Source organism: Gorilla gorilla, chromosome 1 (assembly GCF_029281585.2).
Source record: "Gorilla gorilla gorilla isolate KB3781 chromosome 1, NHGRI_mGorGor1-v2.1_pri, whole genome shotgun sequence".
Lineage (NCBI taxonomy): Eukaryota > Metazoa > Chordata > Mammalia > Primates > Hominidae > Gorilla > Gorilla gorilla.
Window position 1 is genome coordinate 92,394,882 of NC_073224.2, and position 6,988 is coordinate 92,401,869.

General features: G+C 37.3%; 1 pseudogene; it reads right to left on the reverse strand.

Moving 5' to 3' along the window:
• Positions 1-5,926: 5,926 nt before the first annotated feature.
• LOC101149444 (high mobility group protein B3-like) lies at positions 5,927-6,578 on the reverse strand (annotated as a pseudogene).
• Between the last annotated feature and the right edge of the window lie 410 nt (positions 6,579-6,988).

Genomic DNA, 6,988 nt, shown 5'->3' on the forward strand with positions numbered 1-6,988 from the left:
AAATTCTACCTACCTTTGTGCTTTAAAACAAATTACATGACAAGGATGCTAAAGCAGTGCTGTCTTGTGATGCTGCATAATTTGGTACAGTTCTCATGAAGAATGTTGCAGTTTCAGCTGTCTTTTTCTGTGACTCGCATGATTCCATAGGCCCAGGCTGAAGGACAAACTAGCTGACAGGTATCATGTTGGTCAGAAAATCATGTCCCCTTAGGTATACCTGGATATCATAATTGTCCCAAATTTATGTACCTTACTCTCTCCTTTGGGGAAGGTTTTTCCCAGTTGATTTTTTGGGAGCTCATGCACTGCATACAAATTCTAGAAATACTCAATCCTATAGAGAGGCCACGATATGCACGAATTCCAGAGTGAACATAGTTTAGACACAAAGTGAAACTCTGTCAACCTCCCTCCTCCACCTTTATAACTCTTTAGTTGGTGACAAGCTAATCAAGCCTTTGGTCTTCAAGTTTTGCCTTTTATCCAATGGGATAAGAAGAGCATAATATCTTTTTTAATGGAAGAAATGAGAAAATCTGCAAAGTAGACCAGTAAATTCTTTGCTGTAACTTCTTTGTGTCACTCCAAGTTACTTTGTGGGACTCCTACAACACTGGCTTTGTGTTAGGTGATTACCATTCACATGTAGTGATCTGTACGTATTTGGAATTCATTAGTATCACATTTGGTGTGTTTGTAGTTTGTAGTTGGTCTTTATTTGTGCTATTTTCAGAAGCAGAACATCACTATATCCCCAGCATCTTGTAATGAGTTGCTTGCAAAAAGAAGTGCCTTTTTTTGTTGTGTATCTTCAAAAAAATCAATTGAGATGACTAGAATATAGATTAAAAGGATAAAGTCAGAGTTAATTTATTATAAGGCTAATATTTTCAACATTAAATGTAAAAAAGTAACGTATGGTTTGAAAGGCCAAGTAGTGTGAAAAAATTGAGAGATAAGTTTAATGCTCATCGAATTAGAAATATTTGAAAAATGTGTTAACCATATATATGAAAACAATACATGAAATAAATATATAAAAATGAGAGAGAAATAATGGCATGATTTACAAAATAACATTGCTACACACACTGTGGAATACAATGTACTCATTAAACTTTACTAGAGAATAGTCGTAATGAAATCCGACATTTTTATTCATAGGCAATAGATTCAATAAGCACCATTTTGTTAAAAAAATACACTAATGGTCCTATTAAAAATAATGACTTTATGCTTAAGTGCCCATTGATTACTTAAAAACTCACATATAAGCTAGAAGAATAATTAATAGAAGAATCATTTCAAAGTTCAATTTCCCAATTACAAAGTTTGTTTCTATATTTACCATAAGAGACAATATTGTCACAAGACACACAGCTGTAATGTTCAATGTTTTTACCACTTCTGCTCTTCGGATCTTCCTGAGGTCGCTGCCTCTCACTGCTTCTGCAGGAGTGTGTTGGGCCCCACATGCTAAGACAGAGCTGTGCCCTGTGACGCCACTGACAGCCAGATTCTGCAGGACATGTCCTCATGTGCCCTTGGGAGCATTTGCTTCTCAAATGAAATTAATGTTGCAGAGAGCTGTGTTTAACTCTTCCCAAATATGATCTGCCTTGACAGTCTAAAATTATTGTTGGGGGGATCCTGGATCATGCCCAATTGACTCATTCATAGCTATCAAGAGTTTCAGAGAAGGTATAAAAATGGAGGCAAACAGTTTAGCCCTACTAAGCAGTCTGCTTATAGTCAGTTTTTACTAAAAGGCCAAATAGCCTGTATCTGTTGTGACCCTTTATCTTGGGTGACAAGAAATGCCTAACACCCCAAAGATTACATTTTGCTACTATGTGCTATGCTGCTAATTTGAGGAAGAGTGAGAATCAAAATGCTTTGGATAATAAAATATCATTGTGTTGGCTTTGCTACTTTACATTCTGCACTTCCAAGAAATATCTGTCTTCGTTTTGCCATTCTAAAAGTAAACAGGGAGATTCTCCCTTTGCAATCTTCTAAATGGAGATCGCATGCCTACACAATAGCTGTGCACGTGCTTCTATTAAAGGATGTTGGCCATGCCTGTGGCACACTGTAAGCACCATGCTCACCAAGAATCTGTGAACCAGGAAATTTCATTTACCCTTAGATATCCAAAACACACATCATGAATGAGATTAGTCATCCATGGTTATAAACCTAAAATTGTCAGAAAATATGTGATAGTAACATTTGGGATGCTCCAGATTCCAATCAAGTCTCCCAGGAATCATTTAAGGGAGGCAGGGCTGCATGTAATTATAGTTGGTAAGGGAAGGCCTAATCCATTTTATTGCAGTCCATCTGGAAAAACAAAAGACAGCAACCAGACTTAAAGCATAAACACAGAATCCCAGAGCCAGAAATTGGCAACATTTGCCTGGGATTGTGTAAAGGAGAAAAACACACCATGAAAGACATCAACTTTCTCTTCACTGTAAAGGAGTTCTCTGTTGTGGCATAGGAATGTATCATTAGGCCTATGGCTAGCTCTAGACATTACATTTGGCAACTCTTTTTTCTGAAACAAAACAAAGGGAACTATATAAATATTATTTCTACCTGTGAAAACCATTTTTTTTAAAAAGGTTGATTTGATACAGACTTTCCCATTACAGTAATAAAAAATGATAAAATAAGCCGTTTTATAAATAGATACATCTGAAATTATATTGCCACTAATTCTTTTCTTTGGAATATTGTAAAAATTATTGGGGTTTATACTTCTGTACACACAAATTACATGTTTCATAGAGAATATGTAAAAATATTGTATCTTTTTATAATAATTATCTTTTATTCAACAAAGCTTTATGAATACTTACATGTACCTCTCTGTAAAGCACTAGAGACAAAGTACTGATCTTAAGAAGCTTAATAGAAATATGTGTTCCAATGGTTATAGAAAAGGTACCATAAAAGGGATGTGCTACAAGTATGAAGTCTGACACACACACACACACACACACACACCCCACCCAGGGTATGAATCTCATGAGACATCAGCAGACAGTGATCATTTCGGCAGGTGGCTGCTAGCCAAACAATGTAAACTCTAACAGGAATTCAAGAGGAAAAGGTTCTTTCCTCATTCAATTATTCATCTATTTCCTCATTTATTCATATATTCAACAGGTGTTTTTGATGGCCTACAATATGTGAGATACTGTGCTGATTTCACTGTTTCTACTGGGTGGTGGACATGGAATTAGGCACACTATCAAGAGGAAGATAACAATTTTTTAAAGGTTTATTGTCCTCAAACTTCTTTTTGGTCAGTCTAAATTTCTCTCTCATCTTGGTTTTCCTCTCATGAAGATGTTCAGTGAGATGTCTTGAAAGTATCTCATGCCCCAATCAAAAGCTGAGGTGAAGCCTTGTTAACTATCGTTTAGCTTGGCCTAAGCCCTTAGGGAGGGCTGTTTGTTGTTTGTTTGTTTGTTGTTGTTGTTATTCTAGCTCATTTTCTGCTTCCATTATTTCAGTGTTAATATAAATAAGGTAAGCAGTGTAAAGGGCTGGACTAACAGCAGCCATTTGCTCAGGCTCTAGAATAAGCCTTCAGCTAAAGGAACAAAGAAGAATAGCAGAGCATAGTGAAGACTGGGAGACGCTACCCCCGCAAATATCATTTAAGTTCAAACTTGTCCAAAGGAAGAACAGAAGAAACTTGGGTAAACAGTGGAGAAGAGGAAAGGGTATACTGAACAAAAGGTAGTTTGAGAAGGCAAAATATGGCACAACTAAAAAACTGTAGGAAGTTTACTATGTAAGGTGCAGAAGCAGGTGGAAGATTTTAAGGAGGGAAGCGTCATTATCTAATTTTATTTTGCGAAGATAAGATTGGACACAAATAACTGAAAAAGGTAAAACAATTCTCTAGGGAGAAATGACAGCTACCTAGCTTAGAGTTGTTGCAGTAGAGATGAAAAGATATGAATGTATTGAAGAGCTACCTCAGAAAATCTGCAGAAATTTATATAGTGAATTGTTTTATTTAATTTCTCATAAGGCAGAACCAGAATAGGTGTTGGACAAGGCAGGATAATCATTTGTCTACATGTTGTAAGTTAGACATTCCTAAAGAAATTCTATCCCCGAGTATGATACTTGTAATCTGCAAACCAACGCCTGTAATACTATCATTAATGATTTATTCCTTTTGATAATTGCTACATATTATCTGTTGTCAATTAGACATTATCACCATGCCCTTCTAAGCTTTACGTGCATTGCAGAAACAACTAGAAGTTACAGGTCCCAAAATCCTTTCCCTTTGTAGTTCTAGGTCAGATTTTTTTTTTCCAATAAGAATAACTCACATGTCATTTAGAAGGTGAAAAAGGAGAAGCCGTTATTCTCAGGACACAATCGTGCCAGATGCAAGGGCAAAGGTGAGATTCAAAGTGGCTTTCCAGTGAGCTCTTAAGAATCATTCTCATCACTGCTGCAGGCTGACAGTGCAAACTTCTTAGCAGTTTCCTGGCAAGTTTTAAGAGTCACCCACATTGATGCTTGAGTCTAATATCATTAGTGCTGGCTTCCCTGACCTTTGCTCCTGCAGCTTTTCCAAAGATCACACAAACTCATAATTCTGATACTACACTTTTTATATCCCAGGTACTTTAAATGGCTTCTGGTTTTCTGATGGAAGTCTGATTGAAACAGGTTTCTGTACTAGAAGCATCCCCAAGGGAATAGAACATTTAAAGTGGGAATCTCCAATTAGTTATTTGATCTGATTAGCTTTCGATCATGATTGACCATGTCATGCAATGACGAAACAGTTGCTTAAATTATCTCCTTCCCCTACCTGAAGTCGAGTGTCTACAGAAGGTGAGGCTTGAAATCACCAAGTTCTTGTACTAATAGAACTTTATGGTGCATAAAGAGTAGTGTGGATGTGATGACTGGTTCTTCCTGAACTGCAGAATTTAGAGAAAGAAAATCACAAGCTTAAAACCTTATTTATTTATTTATTTATTTCAGCTTTACTGAGGTATAGTTGACAAATAATTGCATATATTTATTTATTTTTTAAAATGTAATACTGTTTATTTAACTTCAAAAACATTTCAGCATTCTAAACATACAAAAAAAATAACAGAACATTGCAAATCATTTTTAAGTACAGGAGGTTCTTGAACTTTCATTGATGCAGTGGCTCTTTGCTTTGCTGACAATGAAGAGTTCTACAGTTTCTTTAAAAACAGTTTAAAAACTACCACACTTAAAAAAAATATTCTCATGCCAGCTGACCCACCTTTGTCCACAGCTAAGATGGCAGCAGAATGCTATGTCACTATATACGGAAACAAGACAACCTGAAGCTAAATGTATGCCCCCTGCAGGGTCAACAGGTCCAGCCTCACATTGCACGCCCTGAGCTACAGCCTCTCCAAAAGGCATCTTCCCCACAGCCTCAACGCCGAGCAAGGAGCATCGAGTTTGTCTTGGTTGTTTTGTTCTTTTTACAAACTATAGATATATACAGTTGAAAACTCAGAATTTCTAGCCAATAACCATAGTTAACACCACCTTACAAATAATAAAAAAAAGAAAATGCCAGAAACATCTTTAAATGCCTTGTCACACCAATGGCAAAGTGCACAGAGTGAGGAGAACACGAAGAGTGCCTTTTCATTTAAAAAATGTTTGGAAATATGTGCAACTTTGATACAGTTTCAGGGTGCTCCAGACACCCATGGCCACTTCATGTAAACCACTGACAATTTCTAGAGCACTTTGAGAGACTACAATGTGACCGTGATCAAGTTTTGTAATTAAACCTAATGAGGGCGACAGACACTTCTCAAATAAGAGATGTGTCAATTACGGCGCTCCCCTACTCTAAGTATTCACAAGGAGACGATAAACAGTTTCTTTATTCCTCCTTCTCCTCCTCCTCCTCCTCCTCTTCTTCCTCCTCCTCTTCGTCTTCCTCTTCCACCTTTTTCCAGGCAACTTTAGCAGGACCTTTGCACCATCAAACTTTCCTTTCGACTTATAGTCAGCAACATCCTTCTCATACTTCTCCTTCAGCTTTGCCGCCTTAGTGATGTAAGGCTGCTTTTCACTGTCATTTAAATTATTCCACATCTCACCCAGCTTTTTTGCCACGACTCCAATAGAGATGCCGGGGTTTGTGGATTTGATTTTGGGGTGGAATTCTGAACAGAACAGGAAGAATCCAGACGGTGGCCTTTTGGGAGCATTGGGATCCTTCTTCTTCTTGCCTCCCTTAGCTGGTCCATAATCCTTCATTTCCCGATCATAGCGCACTTTATCTGCCTTTGCCATTTCATCAAATTTAGATTTCTATTTCCCGGACATGTCTTCCACCTGTCAGAGCACTTCTTGGAAAATTCCACAAAATTGACAGGGACCGCTGGGTTTTTCTTCTTGTGTTCTTCTCTACTTGTCTGCACAAAGAAGGCATAAGCAGACATCTTGCCCTTTGGTTTCTTGGGGTCACCTTTAGCCATCCTGACTGTATTGTTCGCTAGTCTGGGCAGCAGCAGGGCACGACGCGCGGCTCAGCGCTCCCCAGCCTCGCGTTAGCTGCCTCCACGAGAGCCGCCTCAATTGTATATATTTAAATAAATGGTTAAGATGGTAAAATTTTATAAGTATATTTTACCTCGATAAAAATGTTTCAACAAATGTATTGAAGACGTACAACATGATGTTTTGACATACATATACATTGTGAAATGATTGCCACAATCAGACTAATTAACATATCTCTCTCCTCACATAGTTACTTTTTTATTTTTGTGATGAGAATACTGCTTCCTTTCCTAATTGGATGGCTTTTTTTTTCTTACCTATTTAAGATTTACTGTCCTAGGAAATTTTAATTTTATAATACAGTATTATTAACTATAATCTCTATGCTGTACATTAGATTTCTAGAACTTAGTCATTCTGCATACCTGAAACTTTG